At 38.6% G+C, this 27,709-nt stretch overlaps 1 protein-coding gene across 27 annotated transcripts in view; it reads left to right on the plus strand.

The window, feature by feature from the left end:
* SIPA1L1 (signal induced proliferation associated 1 like 1) overlaps positions 1-27,709 on the plus strand; it is a 501,244-nt gene that overhangs the window by 156,769 nt on the left and 316,766 nt on the right. For 22 of the 27 annotated variants that reach the window (XM_030831557.2, XM_060294975.1, XM_060294973.1 and 19 more), the window contains one exon: positions 644-739. The exons of the other annotated variants lie outside the window; for them this stretch is intronic. The gene's annotated coding sequence lies outside the window, so the exon portion shown is untranslated. The remainder of the gene's footprint in view (positions 1-643; positions 740-27,709) is intronic. 27 annotated transcript variants of the gene reach the window in all.

Raw genomic sequence — 27,709 nt, forward strand, 5'->3', positions numbered from 1 at the left:
GTCTGGCAGAGTTATATGTTTAGAAGTTCAAGAATGGTATCTGTTGGCAGGCATGACTTGACAGATAGGGAGTGGCGAAGAAGTGCAGTTATGGTGAAGATAACCAGGCCAGAGCCCCAGCTCCTCAAATAGCTACTATAGCGTAGTACCCAAGAGAGTCATTTTTCAGAAATCATAGCTCTGAAGTGAGAGATAGCTTTACGGCCCCTGAATTATTTTGTGATTTAGCTCTCATTTTTCACATCTTCTGGATTTGAAGTTTTGAAGAACTTGGCAGTGTGTTCAAATATGGTCTAGACAGAATAAGCCCAAGGTACCCCGTTAAAGACTGAGTTGAGGCTGAAGAAAGCCTTTACGCCTCTTTCATTTCACTAAGGTATGACAGTATTAGAGCAGATGGGAGGCTAGCGTTTGAGCTTAAGTTGTGTGAAAACTTCAGCAGCCAATTGGCTGACTCTTAATGGTAAGTCAGGAAGAACCACCCACGTTTTCCATTTTGGATTTGAGTCACAGAGAACAGGTTTCCTGCAGAAACCATTTGGCTTTAACAAGTGTACGGAAATTTCGTCTTTGATTAAATTGATGTTTTTATCTTCATTATACATGTGGTTCACATTAATTATTTCCCCTTTTCAATCCATAGGTTCAGTTTCAACTTTGAATCTCCTGTAGGACTGACTGTAAACTAATTTCCCAAGATTTTTGTATAAGAGATAGATGAAAAGGACTGTACTTTCAGGTAAGGATCGAGTTTTACTTTCTCTTAGTAATACACGGCTCCCTTGGCCAAGTTTGGGGTTCCCCTACCCCCTTTCACATGAATAGAAGTATAGGTGAATTTTTTAAAAGATGGCAAATTGAATTCTCCAGACAAGTTTCCACCTGTTCGGGATGACCTAAGAGGTGTCAAAGGGCTGGCTACTTAAAACAGTTAGAGAAGCAATATGGGATGATGATTGAAACACATGCACATGTTCATTCAAAATGGCTTATAAAACTGTAAGGTTTTTTTTCGGGGAAGGAAATCATCTTTCTGATACCTACTACCTTCTGCCTATGATGGATTGATCATTCTGTCATCTGTTTGTCTGTTTTCTGTTTTAAAGCTTAAAGACATGGATGGTTTTAAGATTAATTTTTCTATCTCTGTGGCATCCCGAAGTACTTATAAGAGTTCTGGGCTTGAGAAGATTATAGCAAAAAGATCTGTACTCAAAATAATTTGGATAGGGCTAGTATTTAGAAATGAGTTTTCTCTAGGAAGAAAGGGAACTGTGCAGACCAAAACCAAACTCAAAAGCAAAACCAAACACCCCCCCCGCCCCCGCCCTGCCGCCCCAACCCAAATTCGAAGAAACCACATGGCATAGGAAAAATTGTGCTGAGTTAGGATTGCTGTAGTGTTTCTGGTTACGTATGAAAGTACATTTCCGAGAAGTAATAAAGTGGATTTTTTAATCAGTTGCCTAATTTTCCTAATTGATTTTGAGATATTGAACCACTTCTAAGTTAATTTTTGTACCTCTTTAGGATGGTTACTTCTCAAGTTTAAAATATGTAAAACTCAGCTTTAAGTTGTTGGCATCGTTTGAAGAGGGACAATGGCAATTGAGTGAATAATGCAAAAATCACTTAGTAATGCATTGTAGGATGGCTCTTGGTGCAGATTTAGTTTCCTAACTATATTACTAGTTAAAGGAATTATTTAGCAAAACATTAACGCACCGACAAAGAGGCAGCTCAACAGAGAGAAGCTGCCTTGGGATTTATAACTAGCTACAGATGATGTGTGGGCATAATTTCTTTCCAGTGCATCCTGGGATCAGCCTTACGCAGACCTTTGTAGTAACTTCTTAACTAATTTCCCTGCACCATTCTTTGTAAAGTTGGATCCCATTACTTTCTGCTTGAACACTTTAGGGCCTCCCTGTTACCTATGGCAGCGGTTCTCAAACTTTTGGTCTCAGACACCTTTTATGCTGTTAAACATTATCAAAGCCCCAAGGGAACTTTTGTTTTGGTTGATTATATCTATCACTATTTATTCCAAATTAAAATGGAGAACAGTTTAAAATGCAAGAATATACAAGCTTACATTCCCTCCGTGCAGAGTGATGACATCATCAAGTCATGCAGCTTCTGGAAAACACTTATGAGAGAATGAGAGTGAAAAAGGCAAACAGCAGCATGGTATTATTCTTAAAAGTTCAATTTATTGAGGTATAACTTATATACAGTGTAGTCCACCCTTTTTAACGTATAGTTCTCTGGGTTTTGACAAAGGTGCATGGCTGTGTAACCACAGTGAAGATAAAGAACATTTCCATCACCCCAAAATGTTCCCCTACCCCTAGCCTCAGCACCCTCTGACCTGTTTTCTAGCTCTGTGGTTTTGCTTTTGCTCGGATGTCATGTAAATGGAATTGTACAGTCTGTAACCTTTTGAATCTGGCTTCTTTCATTTAACACAGTGCATTTGAGATTCATCCATGCTGTTGTGTGTATCACTAATTTGTTCCTTTTAATGGCTATCTTACTCCAATGTATGAATATTTATATTCATACATAGACAAACAGATGAATATGTTTGTCTGTTTAACAGTTGGAAGACATTTGAATTTGTTTCTAGTTTTTTGGTGGTGATGTGTCTCAGTATTATTATTAAAATAGTTTTAACCTCACAGATTCCCTGAAAGGGTCTCAAGGATTCCCAGGGTCCTGAGACCTCTCTCCGAGGACCTCTGGCCATCCTGAATCACTTGCCTAGGTGTGATGTGCGCCCTGTCTAGAATGTTGTCAAGATCTAGTTCAAGGGTCTCCTCTGCACTGTCCTTTCTAAGCCCTCTTCCCACCATTCCTCCTACACACCTTCATACCCCAAGGCTGGGCTGGTCACCACCACCTGCTTGGCTGTAATTTGAGGACATGGCAACTTCCCAGCTTCTTGAGGATGATGCCTTTCCTCTCCATCCCAGCACGTGCCTCGTACACAAGATGTGCTACCTGTTGGAAGGAATAAATAGCAATCTGTTACATGTGTTAAGGCGTTTTATTGTTTACACGAGGCTTTCCCATATATGATAACTTTCATCCCTCATTTCAACTCTGGGGAAGTACGTAGCATGTGAATTTTTAATTCACTAGTTTTATTTTATTTTATTTATTTTTATTATTTATTTATTTAATTTATTTATTTTTGGCTATGTTGTGTCTTCGTTGCTGCGTGTGGGCTTTCTCTAGTTGCAGCAGGCGGGGGCTACTCTTCGTTGTGGTGCGTGGGTTTCTCATTGCAGTGGCTTCTCTTGTTGTGGAGCACGGGCTCTAGGTGCGCAGGTTCAGTAGTTGTGGCTCGCAGGCTCTAGAGCACAGGCTCAGCAGTTGTGGCGCATGGACTTAGATGCTCCACGGCACGTGGGATCCTCCTGGATCAGGGCTCGAAGCCACGTCCTCTGCATTGGCAGGCGGATTCTTCTTTTTTTTTTAAATTTTATTTATTTATTTATCTTTGGCTGTGTTGGGTCTTGGTTTCTGTGCGAGGGCTTTCTCCAGTTGCGGTGAGTGGGGGCCGCTCTTCATCGCGGTGCGCGGGCCTCTCACTGTTGCGGCCTCTCTTGTTGTGGAACACGAGCTCCAGACGCGCAGGCTCAGTAGTTGTGGCTCTCGGGCCCAGTTGCTCCGCGGCATGTGGGATCCTCCCAGACCAGGGCTCGAACCCGTGTCCCCTGCATTGGCAGGCAGATTCTCAACCACTGCGCCACCAGGGAAGCCGCATAGCATGTGATTTTTAATATCTTTCATTTTTATCAGATAATAACATTTAAGTCTTAAGCTCTGGTCTTAACCAAGCTGCAACTTAGAATAACCAGGGGAGCTTTTAATAAAGGTACTAATGCCCTAGACCAATTAAGTCCTATCTCTGGAGGTTAGGCCTGGGTATTAGTATTTTTTAAAAGTATCACTGTTGAATCTCACCTGCGGCCACAAGAATCATGGTCGAAGGTTTGACTTACTGTGAAGTCTTAGTGGTGGTGTAGTCAAGACTGGAACCCAGGATGACTCCCCACTCTAATACCTTTACCGCCACACTGAATTTTCATGAGAAGGGAAGCACTACAGCAGTTTAGAGAGCCTCGGTATAGATGTCAGCATTTCAATTTATGGAGGGACTGTAGCACAAGAAACTCAACACTGAATTTAGAGTCAGGAGACCATGTTTCTGTTTTGGCTCTGCATTAACTAACTGTGGAGTAATAAATTCTTGAGTCTGTTCTTACTTGTAAAGGAAGGATACTACCTTAAATTCTAGAAGCTATTGTGGGGATCAAATTAGATTATGTGTTAAAGGATTTATTGAAAGGATTACAAAATCCTTTTGTAAACTATGAAGTGCTGTCTAAAACGTATTTTTACTTGATTTTAGCCTAGTGTATTTATTGGCTAGCTTTCCTGGGGGTTCATAAATTACACAAGTAACGTATAAATAGAGTCTCACTGAAATAGTCAAATAACAGGATTATGCAGAGTAAAACCAAGAGGTTACTATTGGTCACATACTTTGAATCCTTGGTGTATGCGTTTAAGTGCATAAATATGTATGTATGTAACGTAAGTTATTTTTTCGGTTGTCTTAACATAGAGTCTTTATATGTTTTTTTTAAAAAAACTTGACATGTCTTAGATCATTCCATATTAGGATATATAAGTCCCTCTTATTCTTTTTATAGCTGCATATTTTTTCATACATTTTCAAGTTGATGGACATTTAGCCTGTTTTCCACAATTTTACTTTTATAAAAAGAATGCTAACTAACATTCTGATCTCTTATTAAAACATTAGTTTATTCTTATTAAAAGATTTATTCTGTTTTCAAGATACCAGGAGGTGAAGCAGTAAATGATTTATGTATGAAATCTTAGACATCCTCTACTCAAGTCAGAATACAACTAAGAGTTTATAAAAAAAAAAAATCATGGTAAAATACACTAGACCTTGGATAACTTTTTCATATGTTCTTGTATATTTTGTTTTATTTTTGTGGTACTCTTATTTCACTATTTGGATAGACTTTTAAAGACTAGTGTGTGTATTGCTTAAGTTTAACTCTTTTGGGTGTGATTACTACATACTTTCCCTCCAGTAAAAACAACGCAACAACAATGGCCAGTACTTACTTATGTTGGTACTGTCCTGAGAGCTTATATCCATGGTCTCACTTCTTTTTCTCAGTAAATGGGTGGTGTTCTCCAGGTAAAGCATATACACATGGAGAATCAGAGGGGTCAACTCACTTGTCCAAGGTTATTTATGGATATAGGATTCAGAGGTCCTGCTTCCAGCTTTGATGTCAGGATTTCGCTGAATCAGAGATGGTACTTTGTATCTATGCCGTCGCAGTTTACTTTCTAAATTAGTTATATTTGTATATTTTATTGTTTAATACCATTAATACTTTAACATATACAGAAATGGTTCATGCTCTGGAGTATCCATTTTGTAGAAAGTATGTATAATAAAAGCAGTCTATTGATGTAACATTATGAAGGCAAATGCTTGCTTATTGAATTTGATATTGATAGTAAGAATGGTGTTTTAGAGTGAAAAAGTCTACTAAATGGGAAAGTGATCTTGAATTCTATTTATTGTCCAACAGTGACCTTGATAAAATAATGCTTTTTCCTCACTGGTAAAATAGTTCACTTTATACTTAATCAGCCATCAATCCTGAGAAACATTAGTGTGAATAAGATACACTTGCGAGAACATTTGGCAGTGGTGGTCTAGATGACTTGCGAAATGGAATTCTAGTAATACTTCACTTACCTTGAGTAATAAGGAGAACATTTCCGGAAGGGTTTGTTTATTCATGACAAATGAAAGATTAAAATGATCTCTCTCTATTGATGAAAGTACCAGAAGGCAGCCTTGGAGTTTTTTAAACACACTGAAATACACGTTCTTATAAATTTATTCTAGGCATAATTGAGCATTAATTTAAGGGGCCAGGAGTGGTTATTTCTCAATAGTGATCATTATAAATGGACTTGTAGCAGAGATACAGTTTCACATATAGTCTTTGTATACTCTTGTGTTACATCTTGCTTGAATGATAAAATGAAACTGAGGTCTACGTGCACAGTCGGAGCCCACTGATGGTGAGTGTTGGCCTTACAGCCTGAAGTCTGTATTTTGTTAGGAAATCAGAAAACATGATAAATCACAGTTAAGACATTATCATACTGTCTCATTCCTAGTTTTTCATTTATAAGCCTTTTTCTGAAGGAAGTATTTTGGGCCAACACATATTTGGTGATTGACTGAATGAGTGCATTGGCTCACCTTCCTGCAAGGACTTATTTACTAAGAATTAGTCTGGCATCCCAAAGTGGGTTTAGATCACAGGAAGCGATTGGGTGGTAGTGACTTTTGGTTGCTATTGATAATGCAAGTGGATTCAAAGCAATAATCTAATGTAATCTACTCTGAACAATACCTTTAAAAAATGTTCTCAGATTCATTTTTTCCTTCTGTTTCTAGACTTACTAATTTGCTTGGATAGATCCAGAGGCAACATTGTCCTTTATTGCCACCTAGTTGGAGCTGCTTTCTGAGATAACATACTCCACCCTTCAGAGGAATTCATTTCTTTTTCCAAAATTAAGAATTTGTTATTTCTATCCATGTTCTGTATTTAGATTTCCAGCTTTCAGAATTTAAATACTCATGTACATTCTGCCCTAGAGACTAAGAGGCATTATATAAGGATTTCACTCTTTTTTCAATATGTGAACATCACATTCCTTGGCCTAATATTTGTTTTGCATCTGTATTGCAGTGTGATCCTAGCAAGTTCATTCAGGCAGCGGTTGAACTGAGGTTAAGTGTATTATGGTTGTTTGGCAGGATATGTCCGTAAACACATCTCTTTAAATGCAGAATGGCCTGGGATGACTGTAATGTTAAGTTGTATAATCACAGATTACAAACATAGGAATGAGCACATGGGCCGCATATATCTTTAATGAGGAACTGCCCCACAGGATGGAGTCAACTTTAGAAACTATCTGTAGAGTTCCCTTAAGTGTTTTCTTAGACAGTTATATTAATATTATGTATTTAATTAGAATGCTTCTGATTGAGTAGAACTATGAATAGTTTATCAGAGTTTCCAGAGAGTCTCCCACTTAACATCTCAAAGAATGAGTTAAAATGTTACGAGTGTTTTAGACATATATTGTACGTATTTTTCAAAATTTTATCATATTTTCTCCTGTCCGCTTTTTTCCTTCCCCTCCTGGTATTTTTGTGACTTAAAAGCTGTTTTGCAAAAGATACCCTCAGAAGTAATTCACTCTCTAGAGACTGGATGGAGAGGGGTCCTTCTCAAATATTTGTAATGTATCCATTCAGTGCATCTCTGCTATGAATGTCGCTGGTGTTTGGAGGTCTTAAGGAGTATTCAAAAATACTCCAGGTACTGTGGGCAGCTGAAGAACTGAAAGTGGGTAGCAAGGCCTTTTGGGCATATTATATATTTTTTGAGGTTGATATGAGTATATTTGAAAAAAAATTTTTTACTTCCTTAATTACCACTTGCAGTATTTATTAGGAAACTGGATATATTTGATATGGACTCAGTGTTTCTATAGTCTTAACTTTTACTAGATGTTTTTATTGAACTACTTGTTCTTCAGTTTACAAATAGTTTTAATTTTTTGCAGCTGTTTATATACGTTTCTCATCTGTTTTACTCAAACTGATTTTTGTCTGTAAACTTGTTTAGAGAAACCAAATTCAGTTAAAAATATTTCCTTGACAGTGGCCCCAAGGTTGGACACTATAGATTTTTATTTGAAGTGTTTATTTATTTTAATTTAATTTTAACTTGTAGCAAAGCCATAATATGCCTGGTTTAAATAGTAAGTAAAATAGTTAATACTAATACAGCCTTGAAAAGAAAAAATTCTGTGCTCCAACCTTTCCACCTCTCTTCAGAGGCAATCATTTTCAAGGTTTTTTTTTTTTTGTTTTTTAAGCTAGTTCTTTTGACATTTATTGTCCTATATCTAAATAATTTATTTTTACTCCTTCAGCTTGAGTTTTCAATTCTAAACATTACGTTTTGACATCTTCCTACAGAAGGTGATGATTTAGCTCCCCAGCTACCCTTTCCCCATTCTCCCAATGACAGTTTTATCTAATTTTTGGTTAGGCCATCATTCAGTACTTACAGTATTATCATTTGAATATTGATGACCTTGGCCAGAGAGTATTCAGTGATTACTTATTCTTCAACTTTTCCCCCTCAGAGATAGTGGTTACTTTGTTTTTAATTTGCTTAGCTTTCTGTCGATTAAGTGCTTAATTTTGCTCTAAGCATTCTGATGGAACTGTAAAGACTTAAATGTTAAAACTTGTTAGGGCATCCGTCAGTTCCAGTTTTCTCTTGGCTCTGTCTCTCCCAGAGAGAGCTCTGTGTCCTGCTGGATCTGAACTGCTTATTGTTGAGCCTCCACAGAGCTGCCATTTTGGATTTACTGCCATCTTGGGGATTCCCTTGGGTTTTCTCCTTTGAGGATCTTTTATTTTCTGGATTCTGTGTTGTCATCTTTCTTTGTTTATTCCCTGACTTTGTGGGGAGATATACATATGTTTGTGTGTGTGTGTGTGAATGTGTGTGTGTGTTTCTCAATATATACCACTATTTGTATGACCATGAGTAGGATTTAAAAATGAAAGTTTGTTTTCTAATTGCTGCTAGTAAGAACATACTTGATTTTTTTTACATCAACTGTGTATTCTGCAATCTTGCTAAATTCATATATTAGTTCTAGTAGTTGTTTTGTGGATTCCTTGGAATTTTCTACAAGAATGATCATAGGATCTTCAAATAAGTTTTACTTTTTCCTTTTTGATCTTTATGCCTTTTATTTATTTTTCTTGCCTTATTTCAGTGGCTGAAACCTCCAGTATAGCGTTGACTAGAAAGTGGTAAATGTGAGCATTCTTGCCTTATTCTTCATCTCAGGGAAAAACAACGCAGTCTTTCACCTTTGAGTGTGATATTGGTTTTAGGTTTTTGGGGTAGTTGTCCTTCATCAGTTTGAGGAGATTCTCTTTTAGTTGCAGCATGCGGACTTCTTAGTTGTGGCATGCATTCGGGATCTAGTTCCCCTACAGTGGATTGAACCTGGGCCCCCCTGAATTGGGAGCGTTGAGTCTTACTCACTGGACCACCAGCAAAGTCCCTGAGGAGATTCTCTAATCTTCCTAGTTTGTAGAGAGTTTTTGTCATGATGGTTGTTGGATTTTGTCAGATTCCTTTTCTGCATCTATTGAACTGATCCTGAGGTTTTCTTCTTTATTTATTACATTGATTTTCAAATGTTAAAACAGTCTTGCATTCTTGGGATAAACTGTATGTGCTCATAATGTACCTTTTAAATATATTATTGAATTTAATTTGCTAAAACTTTGTTAAAAATTTTTGTGTCTATATTCAGAAGGGACATGAGTCTGTAATTTTTGTTTTTTGTTATATCTTTATCAGGTTTTAGTATTAGTGTTATGCTAGTCTTGTAAAATGAGTTGGGCAGTGATCTCTATTTTCTGAAAAAGTTAAATTTCTTTCTTGAATGTATGATAGAATTCATCAGTGAAATCATCTGGAATTGGAGTGGGGTTTTTTTGGAATATTTTTGATAACAGATTCAGTTTCTTGAAAAGAGATAGGACTAGTTAGATTTTCTGTTTCTTCTTGTGTCAATTTTGATAGGTTTTATTTTTTTAAGAAATGTGTCCATTTCATGTAAGTTGTTGAATTAGTTGGCATAAAGTTATATATCATATTATCTTATCCTCTTAAATGTTTGTAACATCTCTGGTAATATATGTTTTTTTCATTTCTGATATTGGTGATTTGTGTTTTGTCTCTTTTTTTTCTTGACTGGTATAACTAGAAGTTTGTCAGTTTTAATGATAATTTTAAAACCCAGCCTTTGACTTTATTAATTTTATCTCTTGACTGTATGTTTTCTATTTCATTATCTTGTTATTATTATAACAAGAGTTTTGAGTTTCGTTTTTAGTTTTGAGTTTAGTTTGCTCTTCTTTTTATTGTTTCTTAAGGTGGAACCTCAGGTCATTTTGGTAGATCTTTCTTATTTTCTTATATTAAGCACTTAGAGTTTTAAGTTTTCCTCTAAGTACTGTTTTAGCTGCATTCCACAAATTTTGATTTTTGTTATTGTTGTTGCCATTCAGTTCAAAATATTTTCTAGTTTGCTTTTTAATTTCATCGTTGATCCATGAACTCTTTAGAGCTGTGTTGCTCAATTTCCTTATATTTGGAATTTTCCTAGATATCTTGTTGATTTCTAATTTAATTCCATTGTAATCAGAGAATATACTCTGTGTGATTTCAATCCTTTTAAATTTATCGAGACTTGTTTTATAGCACACCATGTGGCCTATGTTGGTAATGTAACATGCATTTGAAAGGAATGTGTATTCTTCAGTTGTTAGATTTTCTATGAATGTCAGTTAGGTCAAAGTAGTTGATAGTGCTTTTTAGATCTTCTGTGTCTTTCCTGATTTTTCTTCCCTGATTTTTTTTTTTTTTTTGGTTTAATTATTGTGTCAGTTACTGAGATGGGATGTGAAAATCTTCTCCTCTAATCATGCATTGTCCTTTTCTTTCCGTAATTCTATTTTTGCTTAATGTATTTTGAGGTGCATATACATTCATAATTGCCATGTCTTCATGATAAATTGTCCCTTTTGTAATTACGATGTTCCTTTTTTTGTGTGGTAATACTCTTTGTCTTACAGTTGATTAAAAGTGCTGCGTGCATGGTGGTGAAACCGCTGAAATGTGTTTTGGGGTGCTCCGAGGAGCTCCGGTTCTTTATGTCTCAGTGCAGAATGAATTCAAGGAGGCTGAGTGATAGATATAAGAAGTGACTTATTAGAATAGGACACGTGGAAGGCTTACAAGTGGGTGGGCAAGAGGGTGCCGCGCTGAGAACTTAGTGGGCTAGAGTTTTATAATCAAGGGAAAAGTAGGGAAGGAGAGAAGACCACCTTCTTCCTCATTCTTCAGTAGACGTCAAGCTTCCATCATCAATTCCTCCTCCATGTTGGGTGAGGGAGTTTTCTTGTCCCTACTGGTCAAACCAGGACTGTCACAGTGCCCTGGAAATGAGCAAAAAGGCGGTAACATATACTAAAATATGGTAAATCATCTCAGGTTTCAGTATAATGGCACCTTTTCCTTGTGCTTTTGTCTTTAGTGTGTGCAGAGGAGCATGTCCTAGGAATCATTAATGTACTGAGCTCGCTGCGTGGGATGTGGGTCTCATGGCACCATTGTTTTCTTGTTTTGGGCCTTGTCTCATGTTTCTGTTTCATGGTTTAGTTGCTGAGCAGGCCTGCTTGGTTTTCTCGTTAAGCAAACCTGCTTTCTTGAGTGTTCATTAACTTGCAGGGGTCTCCCTTTCTTTTTTCTTTATTTACAATCCCCTTGTGGGATTAACTGTTTAATCACCTACTTTGTCCTTTACTCTGTCCCTGTCATTGGGGCTGGTGTTTCTGGTGTTCTTCTCCTATGGATGGTGAGCTTGGCTTGTGACATTTCGTTGAGAGTTCTCAAATGTCAGTTTCTCTTGATCTTTACTTTCATTTGGTCAGTTTCTCCAGTAAAGAATCTTGTAGTCTGTAAGTCTGAAGGGGGCTGGCAGTCTACTAGTAACTTGATGGACCCATATTTTTAGTATAGAGATTCATTCCTATTCTCAGTTATGCCTGGTCAAATCCTCTCATTTAATAAACTCCAGACTTATGCTGGTAAAATGTCCAGTTATTGGATTGGTTCAGACTTGGAAGTTTATACCTTTCTAATAATTTATCCATTTCTTCCAGGTTGTCCGTTTTATTGGCATAGAGTTGCTTGTAGTAGTCTCTTAGTATGCTTTGTATTTCTGCAGTGTCTGTTGTAACTTCTGCTTTTTCATTTCTAATTTTATTGATTTGAGTCCTCTCCTTCTTTTTCTTGATGAGTCTGCCTAATGGTTTATGAATTTTGTTTATCTTCTTAAAGAACCAGCTTTTAGTTTTAGTGATATTTGCTATTGTTTTGTTTCTATTTCATTTATTTCTGCTCTGATCTTTATGATTTCTTTCCTTCTGCTAACTTTGGGTTTTGTTTGTTCTTCTTTCTCTAGTTCCTTTAGGTGTAAGGTTAGATTGTTTGAGATTTTTCTTTTTTCTTGAGGTAGGCTTGTATAGCTGTAAACTTACCTCTTAGAACTTCTTTTGCTGCATCCCATAGGTTTTGGATTGTCGTGTTTTCATTGTCATTTGTCTCTAGGTATTTTTTGATTTCCTCTTTGATTTCTTCAGTGATCTTTTGGTTGTTCAGTAACGTATTGTTTACCCTCCATGTGTTTGTGTTTTTTTCCGTTTTTTTCCCTGTAATTCATTTCAAATCTCATATTGTTGTGGTTGGAAAAGATGCTTGATATGATTTCAATTTTCTTAAATTTACTGAGGCTTGATTTGTGACCCAAGATGTGATCTATCCTGGAGAGTGTTCTGTGTGCACTTGAGAAGCAAGTGTAATCTGCTGTTTTTGGATGGAATGTCCTATAAATATCAATTAAATCTATCTGGTCTATTGTGTCATTTAAATCTTGTGTTTCCTTGTGAATTTTCTGTTTGGATGGTCTGTCCATTGGTGTAAGTGAGGTGTTAAAGTCCCCCACTATTATTGTGTTACTGTCGATTTCCTCTTTTAGAGCTGTTAGCAGTTGCCTTATGTATTGAGGTGCTCCTATGTTGGGTGCATATATATTTATAATTGCTATATCTTCTGTTTGGATTGATCCCTTGATCCTTATGTAGTGTCCTTCCCATCTCTTGTAACATTCTTTATTTTAAAGTCTATTTTATCTGATATGAGTATAGCTACTCCAGCTTTCTTTTGATTTCCATTTGCATGGAATATGTTTTTCCATCCCCTCACTTTCGGTCTGTATGTGTCCCTAGGTCTGAAGTGGGTCTCTTGTAGACAGCATATAGATGGGTCTTGTTTTTGTATCCGTTAAGCAAGCCTGTGTCTTTTGGTTGGAGCATTTAATCCATTCACGTTTAAGGTAATTATCGATATGTAGGTTCCTGTGACCATTTTCTTAATTGTTTTGGGTTTGTGTTTGTAGGTCCTTTTCTTCTTTTGTGTTTCCCACTTAGAGAAGTTCCTTTAGCATGTGTTGTAGAGCTGGTTTGGTGGTGCTGAATTCTCTTAGCTTTTGCTTGTCTGTAAACCTTTTGATTTCTACATCAAATCTGAATGAGATCATTGCTGGGTAGAGTAATCTTGGTTGTAGGTTCTTCCCTTTCATCACTTTAAATATGTCATGCCACTCCCTTCTGGTTTGTGGAGTTTCTGCTGAGAAATCAGCTGTTAACCTTATGGAAGTTCCCTTGTATGTTGTCTTTTTTCCCTTGCAGCTTTCAATAATTTTTCTTTGTCTTTAATTTTTGCCAATTGGATTACTAGGTGTCTCAGCGTGTTTCTCCTTGGGTTTACCCTGTATGGGACTCTCTGCGCTTCCTTGGACTTGGGTGGCCATTTCCCTTCCCATGTTAGGCAAGTTTTCGACTATAATCTCTTCAAATATTTTCTCTGGTCTTTTCTCTCTCTCTTGTCCTTTGGGACCCCTGTAATCCAAATGTTGTTGTGTTTAATGTTGTCCCAGAGGTCTCTTAGGCTGTCTTCATTTCTTTTCATTTTTTTTATGTTTATTCTGTTCCGCAGCAGTGAATTCCACCATTCTGTCTTCCAGGTCACTTATCTGTTCTTCTGCCTCAGTTAGTCTGTTATTGATTCCTTTTAGTGTAGTTTTCATTTCAGTTATTGTATTGTTCATCTCTGTTTGTTTGTTCTTTAATTCTTCTAGGTCTTTGTTAAACATTTCTTGCATCTTCTCGACCTTGACCTTTGCCTCCGTTTTTTTCCCCAGGTCCTGGATCATCTGCACTATCATTATTCTGAATTCTTTTTCTGGAAGCTTGCCTATCTCCACTTCATTTAGTTGTTTTTCTGGGGTTTTATCTTGTTCCTTCATCTGGTACATAGCCCTCTGCCTTTTTATCATGTCTATCTTTCTGTGAATGTAGTTTCTGTTCCACAGGCTGCAGGATTGTAATTCTTCTTGCTTTTGCTGTCTGCCTTCTGGTGGATGAGGCTATCTAAGAGGCTTGTGCAAGTTTCCTCAAGAGGCTTGTGCAAGTTTCCTCAAGAGGCTTGTGCAAGTTTCCTCTGATGTCTTAATCATCATCATAGTTCTGTGGTTATGGTCATACTTGAACATAAGATCTATGGCACTTGAGGACCAAAGATGTAAGTACTAGTGGCTTAGCAATACTTATATGCTGCTCATGTAAGCAAACCTCTTTGGGCATGTTTCACATGTGAGAAAAAAATGGAAGTTTTCCCAGTCTTAATTAGGAGAACTGGAAAAAAACAAGGAATGTTAATAATTGGGTATTACTATAGTGCAGTTGGCCTTTGGACAAAGTATAAAGCATCCATCCATTTAATGAGTTTGGGCCACCCCCGTGCCACCCCCACCCCCCAAGCACTCTTGTTTAGTGTATTTAGAAGCAGCTAGATTATAGAGAAAATGGTAAATTTATAGTGATTTTGACAATTTTGGGATCATGGTGATCGATACATTAGAAATAGTTTTTTTTTTTTTTGCGGTACGTGGGCCTCTCACTGTTGTGGCCTCTCCCGTCGCAGAGCACAGGCTCCGGACGCACAGGCTCAGTGGCCATGGCCCACGGGCCCAGCTGCTCTGCAGCATGTGAGATCTTCCCAGACCAGGGCACGAACCCGTGTCTCCTGCATCGGCAGGCGGACTCTCAACCGCTGCGGCTCCAGGGAAGCCCAGAAATAGTTTTTTTTTAAATAGAGAATATAGTCATATAGCTATGAACTTTTTATATTTGTTGACATAAGGTGTAAATAGCTTTACTGCTTGAAAAGTCATGTAGATACTGGTTTTAGACACTTTCTAGTGCTTTGCCTTTGCTTATGACCTTTTTGGTCCTAGAAACATTCAGAATAACCTTTATTCTAAAGTAGCATTGCTATTGAATTAAACAGACTTACTTTGATACTTCGTTGGCCATGTGATTTTATGGATTTCTGGTGGACTTTGTGTGTCCTGGTCAGGTTGCTCATTCTTGGTACCCTCGTCTCTGTGAATGGATTTCTGGAATGGCCACCTCACTTCTCTCCTGTGCCTAATTCCTTCTTTTTGAATCCATGGTATCCAGTGTTTTACTGTGGAAAATAATTGCACACATATTTTAAAGACCAGCCAGTACTATTTGAGTTCTGTTTTATTCTGTTTTCTCCTTTTTTGTTGTTTTGTTAATCCTAATTGTTTAAGGCTCTTCTTTTGGAAAAGTCAAAGTAAATGAAAAAAGAAAAGCATAGGGGCTTCCCTGGTGGCGCAGTGGTTGAGGGTCCGCCTGCCGATGCAGGGGACGCGGGTTCCTGCCTCGGTCCGGGAGGATCCCACGTGCCGCGGAGCAGCTGGGCCTGTGAGCCATGGCCGCTGAGCCTGCGTGTCCGGAGCCTGTGCTCCGCGACGGGAGAGGCCACACCAGTGAGAGGCCCGCATACGGCAAAAAAAAAAAAAAGCATAGTCATTGAAGACTGTCTTTGAATTGCTTGAATGTGCTTGACTGTCAGAATGTTCTTTTTCTAAGAGGAAGCCCATCTTAGTTAACCTTTTTCTGTTAATTAAACTTTGGGATTTTAGTCAAGTAACAGTTACCAATAATTATGTTTTTGAGTTAGGTGGGTGTTGGAGGAGAGTGGTGGTTCTGTCTTCCAGGGGACTGTCACTGGAAATAAGGGACAGCAGAGATAAGAGTTGTGCATAGTATACTGATACTGTTATTGTGTAAGCCAAGGGTTCTGGGTGGTTCCAGGCTAGCCTTCCTTTGCATGGGTGGAAGCCAGCAGCAAAATCCAGACAGAATAGGCTTTAGCATCTGGATAATCAATGAAAATGACATTGCTATGGAGACTTTGTCCCACCTTTTGTCAACATGTAACAGAAAAGCAATGGCTTAAACAAATTTACATTAGAACTTGTTCAGAGAATGAAGAAAGGAGAGAGATTTGTTTACACAGCAGCAGTCTAAAGGTGACTCAAGTCTGTTGTCATTCACTCTAAGAATGCCATCTTTATTGACTTTTCTTTAGGATTCACTAACAAAGGAGCTGTGTAGAATTACATCAGGTTTCTCTCTGGGTGAGGGTTTTTATTAGGAAGAATAACTTGGTAGACGTTTTAGCAGTTTCAAAAGCTTTTGTCCGTTCTTGACTTAATTAAAGGGTAGAGTATTTTAATTTGTTCGACAGCAAACATTGAGTGCCCCAGATGTGAAAAGGACTGTGTCAGTTCTCTGGGGAAGATGAAGATCAGTGAGGTGCAATATGGGTTCTTAAAGAGCTATAGCCTTGTAGGGGAATCAGGCATGGGCACCACGGTGATATAGAGTGATGAATGCCCCAAGAGAGGCTGTCACAATACTGTGGGAGTTCAGAGGAGGAAGAGAGAGACACTCATTTCCCCAGTGAGTGAGGGGAGCAGGCTCAGTTAAACTTCATGTAGGCCATGGTATTTAAGCAGTGTCTTGCTAGGTGGGATTGGGACATATGAAGAATTCTTTAGTTTGAGGCATGGGCAAGTGTTCAGGATAGGAATTTCAGATTTGCTACAGTGTCTAGCATGGAAAAGTAAATAATAATAATAACAGAAATGGTAATAATAATATAATAATACTAGCATTTATTGAATGCCTAACTTGTGATAATTACTTGTTTTAATTCATTTCCTCTTAACAATAACATAATAACCCTAGGAGGAAGGTACTATTGTCATCCCCATTTTACAGGTGGAGAAACTGAGTTATAGATAGGTTTAGAAACTTGGGTAAGGCTATGTAGTTAGTAGAATTTGACCCCATACTAGTTCTGGAAAGCCCACCCTTCCTTGCTGTGTTGTACTGTGAGAAATGTAGCAGAAGGGGACTGGGGTCTGTTTATGTAGAGCCTTGAATGCCCACATGAATCATTTAATATATTGGAAGATATTTTTTTCTCAGTGGTTCTGTCATTTCTTTTAATATTCTGTGCTTTAATGCCTTTGACATGCCTTTCCCACTTTACCCAGTCAATTCCTACTCATTTTTCGATTCTTTGCTCATATAGTACCATTTCTGTGAGGCTTTTCTCGATCACCCAGGAAGAAGAGCCCTCCTGTGGCTGCCAGGGCTGTTTGCACCTTTAATACAGCGTTCATCATTTACTTTATTTTTCCTCAGCTAGGGTGAATTCCTTGAGGATTGGGACTACGTATCCTTTTTGTATCCCGGATGTTAGGCTCATCTTTGTTGTTGAATAAAGCTCAGATAAATGACTGATTGAAAGGGAGGGTGATACATTTTCAGATGTCATGCTGACTTTTTTTCATCACGCTTCTTCTGAGTTACAGGTGTTAGAAATACCTAGAAAAGAGAGAAAGGAATATATGAGACAATACTTTGGTTGATTGGGTTTCTGTGAAAATGAAAGCGAGAGATTATTTTGGATTTGAGATTACTGGGGATGATTTCTCTGAGGGCTGGGCTTTGGGCTTGGCCCTTCCGGAGGTGTAACATTTAAGTTGGCCGAGGGGTCAGGGCATGCCGGCTGAAAGAGCAGCATGAGCTGGGGTCAGATGGGAAATAACACTGTCAGCTGTGAAACGTGAGCCCCTCGGCTTCCCGCTGTACCCAGTAGAGCATTTTACAGTGTAGACAATCTCTTGAAAGCCCTGGTTTTCTTTACAGTCTGCCAGAAAGATGTATGGGCAAGCAAAACATTTGCCATACTGTGGTTTGAATTTAAGGTAAGTTCCTAACACGTGGAATAGGAAATTCAAATGTTCAGGATGCCTTTTTGGTAGGAAAAGTGCTGTTGGAGGACAGATGCATTTGGTCTAAATTAAACTTATACTCCAGAAATTCTTTAAAATCTTAAAACAAGGAACCTTACATTTAACGGGCAGGTAGTCAGCCTGACTTGAGTTTCCTTTGCCAGTCTCCTTAGACCAGTAGAGACTCTCAGGTTGCTGTCATGGGCTTGTGTTGTTGAACTGAGCTTCTTGCTCTTCATCTAGCAGCACTCTGCTTGTGATGTGGGGAACTAAAGTTACTGAGAAGAGGCAGGGTTACCTGGACCCGTGGAGAGGAACATGCTAAAGAACTCTCATAATAAAGGAGGGCATTGGAATCCAGGGAGAGGGGCTCTTTGTTAAGAAACATCTTCCAACAATTGGAAACCTTTTACAGTACTTTTGAGGCACAACCCAGAGTACTAAAAATGATGCCTTGAAACTGCTGATGCCCAAGATCGAAAGCTTTTCTCCCTCGCTAAGTTCGGATTAAAAGCGGTCATGTTCTCAGAAGCATCTCAGAAGGGAAGGGGCAGTCTTCCCCAAGATGGTAAAGGTCATAGCTTACCATTTTACTGACTGATTATTCTGGGGACCAGAGGCCGTACCTTTGGTGGAAGGAAAGACTAAAGGGAAGGTGTGTCTTGCTCTCGTGCATGTGGCCTCCATCCCAGAGTCTTCTCTATGCAGAAGTTTTCCTTTTCTGTTGATTACAGAAGATTTTAGGGCTATAGCTGTTTAAACATAAGCTCCATGAGGTTAGGGACATGGTCTTGTTCCCTAATATATCCGCAGACTCTAGAATAGTGCTGTCAAATAGAAATATAATGTGAGTCCCCATACATTTAAATTTTCTAATTGCCACACTAAAAGAAAGAGATGGAATTAATTTTTTTTTGACTTTTGTTTTATTTATTCATTTTTTATACAGCAGGTTCTTATTAGTTATCTATTTTATACACATTAGCGTATACATGTCAATCCCAATCTCCCAATTCATCCCCCCCACCCCCACCCCCCGCCCCTGCCGCTTTCCCCGCTTGGTGTCCATACGTTTGTTCTCTACATCTGTGTCTCTATTTCTGCCTTGCAAACCGGTTCATCTGTACCATTTTCCTAGATTTCACGTATATGCGTTAATACATGTTATTTGTTTTTCTCTTTCTGACTTACTTCACTTTGTATGACAGTTTCTAGATCCATCCATGTCTCTACAAATGACCCAGTTTTGTTCCTTTTTGTGGCTAATAGAGATGGAATTAATTGTAATAATGTATTTAAGGTGAATATCCAAAATATTATCATCTTAACATGTGATCAACATAAAAAATTGAGCTATTTTACATTCTTTTGTTCACAGAGTCTTCAAAACCTAGCGTCTATTTCATGCTCACAGCACGTATTAATTTGAACTAGAACTGTTTTGAATGCTTAGTAGCCACATGTGACTGCTGCCTGCCGTATTGGACAGTGCAGGTCTGAACTACACCTGGTATATGGTAGAAGCACAGTAACTATCAGTTAAATGAAGAAAGGAAGGGAGAGAGGGAAGGGGGAAGGAAATGGTAAAACTTCAAAGATGCGTCAGCGGAGGAACACTATTTTACTTCTTTTGGGGCGTCTTAGCAGTTTCTTACTAGACCAGCAGCTGAATGATCCTTATTAGATTAAAAAAATCATTTGCAAATGTGTTGTCTCATTGATACGTACCTTCAACAGCATTGTTTAGATAGGTCAAGTTTTACTGTGTTTAATTGAAAGGTGGCCTACCTGAGGTGAGGTTGAATGAGTGTGTGGCTTCACCAAGATTCATACTCGGGTCTTTTGAGTCCTAGTTCAGTGCTTTCTCCTCGCTGCTGTGTACCTCCCCATGGGTTTGTTTTAGGTATGCTCATCCTCCTATGAACACTAGTTGGTTCTCAATATGGATAGATACTAAAAGATAGACTGAATAAATGTTGTTAATACAGAGCTATTTAAAAGTAGTGATTGGGAGTTTGGGATTAGCAGATGCAAACTATTATATATTGAATGGATAAACAACAAGGTCCCACTGTATAGCACAGGGAACTATATTCAGAATCCTGGGATAAGCCATAATGGAAAAGAATATATGTATATATAACTGAATCACTTTGCTGTACAGCAGAAATTAACACAACTTTGTAGATTAACTATACTTCAATAAAATAAAAAAATTAGTTATTAAAGGCCACACTTAGAGTTTGCTTTTAATTCAGTAATCAAAGACGTGTGGGTACAAAGCTGAGAAGGTTGTGTGTGTGGCTTTTCTGGATGTCAGGACCTTCCGAATTACAGAGGCACATAAAAATTTGGTGAGTAAAAAGAGTGTTTATGACAAGGTGTGTGTACATATGTTTGAAATGATCCCTTAGTATATAACCACAGACATTATTCTGTAGTAGGAATGGGTCATGATTTGCTGTTCTAGTGCATGGAGAAGTGTCTTATCTCTTACACAGAGGAAAAGAGACTTAACCAGCATAATGACCCTCCAGTGCTTAAGTTATTGGAATTAGCAGCTTTCTTGTTGCTCGAGCTGTTAAAATAGTTGTTTTTATTGTGCTTAACATTGAAATAAAACCCTAAAGCAGATACTTTTGGTATGATTCAATTTGTTATGGTTAAAATGCCGAAGAGGAATTGAAGTTAATTTCTAGAGTATCAGTATGATTTTATGGAAACTTTGCATTAACGCATCCTTTTGCAGAGAGGCCAACGCTGATCACTTTTGGACCCAAATCCTACTGTGCAGAGCAAAGTGTGTTACTGAGATAGCAGTGCACAGTACATACTTTATACAAGGTGTTCATTATTTGAATTTGTGAGAAATAATTCTAGTTTGCAGAAAATGGCATTTCTTGAGAAAAAGACAGGCCTAAAATATATAAAGCTTTTCCCAGAGTCAAAAGATATTTGCAAAATATTTTGTTCACTGTTACTCAATTTAGGATAATGTACCATGAATTTGAAAAAAGTAATGCCAAAGTTATTCAGTAAAAAAAAAATGTCTTTGCAGGTCTTTGTCACAGCAAAATCCACTGCCTCGATTTTAATTGACCCAACCTGTGAGCAAAGAAGTGAATTCTAATTTATCTTGCATATTTGGGAGATTATTCACAAGGAATTTTGTACGAAACCACATGAATATCATTATCTACCCTATACACTAAGGATTTGAGAGTAGGTAGCTCCTACACATACTTTCCCTTCTCTTTTCATAGCCTGGGGAATGCTGTGAATTCACATAAGTGGACTTTTAAAGTGACTGAAGCTTACCCTTTCTGTAGCACCATCCAGACTCCAGAGGCACTTTGGTGGCCTGCAGAGTCATAGCTGCTTTTCTTTCCTAGTAGGATGACTTAGAACCTGAATGGGTAGGGAACCTGGAAGTCCTCCGTGCAGAAGGTAGCGAGCGCCTGATGACACTCGAGTGCGTGGATGGCAGGTGACTGAGGATCTGGGACAGCGGCGCCAAGTCCTGGATGAACGTCAGAATCCCCTGGGGCGCTTTAGGACCTTACAGCTGCCCAGACCCATCTGTTTCACATCAGCGTCTCCCTGGTACTACCTACATTTCAGCCAGGATTTTAATTTCTCATTGAAGAGCTTTCTTGAATCAGTAATCATGGGGCGTCATATATATATTTTGTTACCACCTCACTTGTTTATTAGTAGTGATTTCTCATGAGTCTCCAAACTATTCAGGAAGGTTGGTTGGTTTGTTTCTGAGACAGAGATAGTCAGTAAAGGATGAAATAGAGCTAGCTCCTCTGCAAGAAGTCTTGAGGCAAACGGACCCCGAGGAGGTGGGTAGGTGGTGGCAGTTGGAAAGAACGGGGCCAAGTAGGCCAGGGCTTAGAGGCTGTCAGTGCACAGAAAGAGATGGGTTGTACAAGGGGTCTTTCTGAGTGGACTATGTATGGGTTTAAACCATCTAGAAACTGTGCACTTCTTCATAATTTATGTTTCCCTTTTGCCATTCTTTGAATAAGGAAGAGACATGATTAATGACCATTGCTCAGAGAACCTTTTACTTCTATTTGGACTGCTTTCAAGATAGTACTATTTGTGGGAGGTCTGACATCTATTTAAAGGGGTAGTTTTTTCCATCACTGTTTTATGTTTTATGTAGCCTTACATACAGAAGGGTACTTTAAAACTCCCATTTCAGAGTCTCCCATTCCAGTAGATGTCAGGGCATAAGCTAGACACCTCATGTTTCAGAATACTTAGTGTACTTTCCTTCTTTTATTTAGTAAAGAACAGTATTTTGTGGCATTCTTCTTAACTTGTTAACCATAGACGAAGGTATCTATTAATTCAAATAGGGACTTTTGTTTATGTTCTGAATGTTTAACTGAGATCTGTTATCAGAAGCCCTTCTGTCCCTCAGTTTGATGTGCAGTGTGGTGGTGTTGATGCATGTAGTTCATTGTTCGAAGAGCCCAACTGAGGTTGTGGAAGGGAATTGATGTTCTGTGGACCAGTGTGGTCACTGATGCTAGCTTCTGGTTTTTAGTATTACCTGTAAATATAAGTCCTTTGACACTAATTGTTAAGACTCAAAAAAGTAGATTAGAACAATCTGGGGGTGGTGGAGGGATTATTTCTAATATTTCTTGGGGACTGAAATTTCTTATCCAGCATTCGTTCTGCTTTACAATGTTCCCATAAAGTATGACATAGAAAAAAGCAGTCCACAAACCTTTTGCGATAAAGCCTGAAGACTTAAAATGTTTTAGCGCTTTCATCTGAATGAGTTAAAAAATCTAGATATTTCCCCCCAGATGATGAAGATCTTTATTATAGAAAATACGGCAACTACAATAAAGTGTAAAGAAGAAAATAAAGATCACCAGTAATCCCACAACCCAGCAGTAGCTACTATTAACATTTAAACTATTTCCTTTTAGGTTTGTGTGTGTGTGTGCATGCGTGTGTGTGTGTGTATGTGAATGTGTGTGGGGGGCGCATACTGTTTTGTGTCCTGTTTATTACTTCCCATATAAATAACTGTTCTTTAAAAACATAGTTTTCATTGGTTGTTTTCTTGCCCAAATATTTTCCTTATTTTCAATATTTAGTTGAAACACCATTAAGAAATCAGCTTGGATGCCTTTTGATGCCTTTTTTTCCTCCATGAGTACTTTCATTCATAGAGGAAGTTGAAAGAATCTCCACTGGGCTTCCATGGAATGTTGATTTAACACTCCTGTCACACTGGCCATAACTTGCCTCATGTAATATTTTGTCTACATCTAATTCTTCGTCTAACATTTACTGAACCCTTCCTTTGGAATAGGTACTATGCTAAGACCTCACGATACAATGGTAATACAAAGGAAATAAAAAGCAAAAACCAGTTTTGTACCTGCATTCAGGTTCCTTAGTTCATGGGCTGGGGAAATGCAGACATTCCTAAGATAATCCCACAGATAAACGTTATCTTACAATTGTGATACGTAATTTGAAGGAGAGGTGAATGGTGCTTATGAGAACAGTTCAAATGAATAAGGACACGTATTTTTTTTGACCACAGATTTAATATGATCCAGGTCCTGTGCTTCTGTAAAGGTCAGTGCAACCAAGAGATAACTTGTTCACTCGAAAACCCTCATGTGCTTATAGTGTTCTGCTGTGGGTGGAGGGCATGCGGGCTCTTTGTGCCCAGCTCTGGCCAAGTGGGCTACATTCTAAGGGGGACCCATGCTGGAGAAGATTTTAGAAAGGATTTTAACGATGCCTGGCTAGGAGAACTGTAGCAAGTGTTCTGGGGAAATGACGACACAGGGCAGACATCGTAGCTGTTGTCCAGCGTGTAACCATTTATCAAGGTGTGTAGAAGGGATTCTGATAGTTGATGGGAAGTGAGACTGCTCTGCTGGTTTCCTTTTCATCTTAAGATTATCTGAAGTCATGCAATATCTGCTGGGTACCAAGAGGACCCTGAGGGTGGTGTACAGCTGATGTCCACTCCTCTCCCTACCCAGTGACCCCACTCCCGTCTCCAGGCAAGAGGAAGCCACAGAGGCTTGGGGACCTCAGGGAAAGCTGTGACTCCCAGTAGCCAGTATCTGCTGAGGACAGGCTCCTGCAGGCAGGCGCTTCAGGAATTCCTCAGAACCCACAGGCTGCCCATAGGTTAAGGCAACCCTGAATGCCTTAATATGGCAGAAGACCATCTTGCTTGCTCTCTGACTTCTGTCCTCACTCTCTGTCCCTGAGCCTTGTTAGTTCCAGTGATGTAGAAATTTCTTGTGTGACGTGACTTCTTGTCCTTTGCTGCCGTTTTCTTTTTCTTAACACACTTTGTCTTTTTCTTAAACGCTCCTCTCTGCTGCTGAATAAATTCTTTTTTAGGACCAGCTTAAAAGTTAGCATCTGTAGTGTTTTTCTTGCTTCCTAGAGTTAGTTACTTTATAGCATGTACCTCTCTTACAGTATCCCTGAGATTAAAAAAATATATATTTAATTTATTTATTTTTGGCTGCGTTGGGTCTTAGTTGCTGTGTGCGGGCTTTCTCTAGTTGAGGCGAGCGGGGACTACTGTTCGTTGTGGTGCATGGGCTTCTCATTGCGGTGGCTTCTCTTGTTGCGCAGCACGGGCTCTAGGCGCACGGGCTTCAGTCGTTGTGGCGTGTGGGCTCAGTAGTTGTGGCTTGCGGGCTAGAGCGCAGGCTCAGTAGTTGTGGTGCACGGGCTTAGTTGCTTCGCGGCATGTGGAATCTTCCCAGACCAGGGCTCAAACCTGTGTCCCCTGCATTGGCAGGTGGATTCTTAACCACTGCACCACCACCACCACTGAAATTTTATGTATGTATGTATGCATTTATTTATTTATTTTTGGCTGTGTTGGGTCTTTGTTGCTGCGCGCGGGCTTTGGTGACGCAGTGGTTAAGAATCTGCCTGCCAACGCAGGGGACATGGGTTCGAGCCCTGGTCTGGGAAGATCCCACATGCTGTGGAGCAACTAAGCCCATGCGCCACAACTACTGAGCCCACAAGCCACAACTACTGAAGCCCACGTGCCACAACTACTGAAGCCCGCGTGCCTAGAGCCCGTGCTCTGCAATACGAGATCTTTTATTTAGCTGTTTAGCTTGCTCTCCTAGAATGTAAAGTCCTTGAAGACTGGGACTGTGTTTTCTGTTTGACTTTTCAATGCCAAAAAGGCATTGAAATAAATGGCACATTCTGGGCATCCAGTAATTTTTGGATGGAGGAATATGATTCTCATTTGCTTTACAATAGTGATGCCTTATTGTGGCTTTGGCGCTTACTGTCCATGAGATAAATAGTTGAACTTTAGATTGGTTGATTAAAACATTGAGAAGTGCAAGAGTCTGGTTTTCTTGAATCCTTTATTAAAGATGCTAATAGAGAGGATGTTATTATATGGTGAGGCATTCCTAGTTTCCACAAGACCACTTTGTGTTTTGGGTGACCTTCTTTTTAAGCTCCTTCAGAGTTATCAAATTGTTGCAATCATATTTTCAAGAAGGACCTCATCTTAATCAGGACTGAAATGATGCTAAGAGAAAATTGAAAATCACCATTTTTTTAAGGTAATCATAGTAAAAAAGTGATAGGTATTTATAGAAAGGTACTAGCATTTGGGGATGAAGGAAATCTGTAGTAAGAAATGTTCCAAATTAAATCAGGTGTACACTGTGGGCAGATAAAGCACAGATTGTGTTCTAATATGGTGTAGAGCTCAGAGTTTGCAGAAGCTAATTTTAAAATGTTATCAGACCACACTTACGCTTGCAGGACTTGCTTTAAAAAGAGCTTCGTAGTTTAACAACAGTGGTCTGGTTATCTAGGGTTGATGAGACTCTGGAAAATCTGATATGCTTAAACGGAAATTTTTGAATATTGCTGTCTACTAGAAAATCAGTCGTTAAATGCAATGAGAAATATATTTCCAAGCAGACAGGAATTTTATAGTATAATAAATGGATACTGTTCCCAGATGGCAGATTTCTAGGGCAGTGTCATTATCTTCAGAAAGCTTCCTGGTACATGTGTGGCATCAAGACTGGCAAGGGTGAAACTGATTGGATACTCCCACAGGAGAAGCTTAAGACTTGATACCCAAGTTTTCTTTGTTCCCTGCCAGCATACCATCCTAAATTTCTTCAGCGAGTTGTTCTGCTGGGCACTGATCCTTTTTTCTCATAACTTCTGGCTGATCCTAATCAAAATAGGGCGTACCTCTCCTGCTACCCTATATAGTTTCAGTTCCTCTGTTCACCAAATTACATCATATGCATTTCTAAATGTTGATTCATTAACTGGAACCCTCTGTAAGGGACTTTTATTTTGTAGGTGGAGACGTTGTAAATTGGTTTAAGTTCTTAGCATATTACGTTGTTGATCTCTTGTTCCATTAATACGCTCTCTGAACTTTAAGATGGATACCCAGATTTTTGTTTATAAGGAAGAACTTTTACTTGAGAAGCTGTCTGTGGTGTGACGGTCCCTCTTTATCCAAATCTGTTCTCTAGCTATATACATCCTTTGTAAAATGCTCATCTAAAATCAGCAGTGAATAAAACGACCTTCATCCAAAAGCAAATTATTTAGCTCTGTATTTGAGTTTAATGATTTAGATTCATGTTTGAATTAGGTGTTGTGGATTCGTATTGCAAAAAAACAAACATTTTAGATATTCCTGAAGCTTATAGTTGAATGAGATGCTCAAGGCACCTTCTGAAGTTAAGGTACATTCCTTGCTGGCTGATTAAGAGGAAAGGTGACCTGCCGTTGACTTCACCCGATGGATAAGCAATAACTAGAAAGTTAGTTAAGAAAATTTGTGTGATTTATTTTGCTACCGACTCAAAAGAGGAAACTTATATTAGAATTTGTTAAAATATTATTTTCACCTTTTTGGTTATGGATAGGAGGTTTGGGGGTTTTAGTCATGTTTTATAATTGGGCTGCATTGTATGATATGATGCTATAAAAGTAGGAAAGAGAAAACACATGAGGGCGTAATTATAGCCAAACGTGTAGTTGTCTTGGTTTCTTAGAGGTGGGGCCTGGATAGGACCCTTAGGAAATTTTTTTTCAGAAAGAATCCTTAATGATGCATACTTTCATCAAATTAACAAAATATACTTCAGATATTATCAATAAAGTAGCTTTGACAGTATAGCAGAGAGAAGTATGCCTGATTTGGGCAAGTGTGAAATTGTCAAGCACAGAGCATATGCTAGTTGTTTCATTTTATATTTCCTTGCACTGTCGGAGTCCTGTTCCCTTTTTGAATCCTGTGAAGGCTCATGCTATGATTGTTAATTCCTCTAACGTGATATGATGAGCTGGACCTTCGGACTGATAGTTTACAATGACTCCAGAGCTGTCCTGCTGTGCACTACACTAGGATTCCTTTTACTGAGACCCCTCCTTTGGACTTTATCCTTAAGACCAAGACTGTGTCAGCACTAGGGGGCGTTTCTCTTGTCCCAGTACATGGAGAGATTTATATTTATTAAGTAAATATAAGTAAATATATAAGTAAATAAATATAAGTAAATATATATTTATTAAGTAAATACAATGTGCTAGGTACTTGCTAGGTACTCTATATATGTTATTTCATTAAAGCCTTTTTACAACTTCAAGATTAAGGAATTAGTCTGTGCATTTCCGTCACGGAGCAGTCATC

Source organism: Globicephala melas, chromosome 2 (assembly GCF_963455315.2).
Source record: "Globicephala melas chromosome 2, mGloMel1.2, whole genome shotgun sequence".
Classification (NCBI taxonomy): domain Eukaryota; kingdom Metazoa; phylum Chordata; class Mammalia; order Artiodactyla; family Delphinidae; genus Globicephala; species Globicephala melas.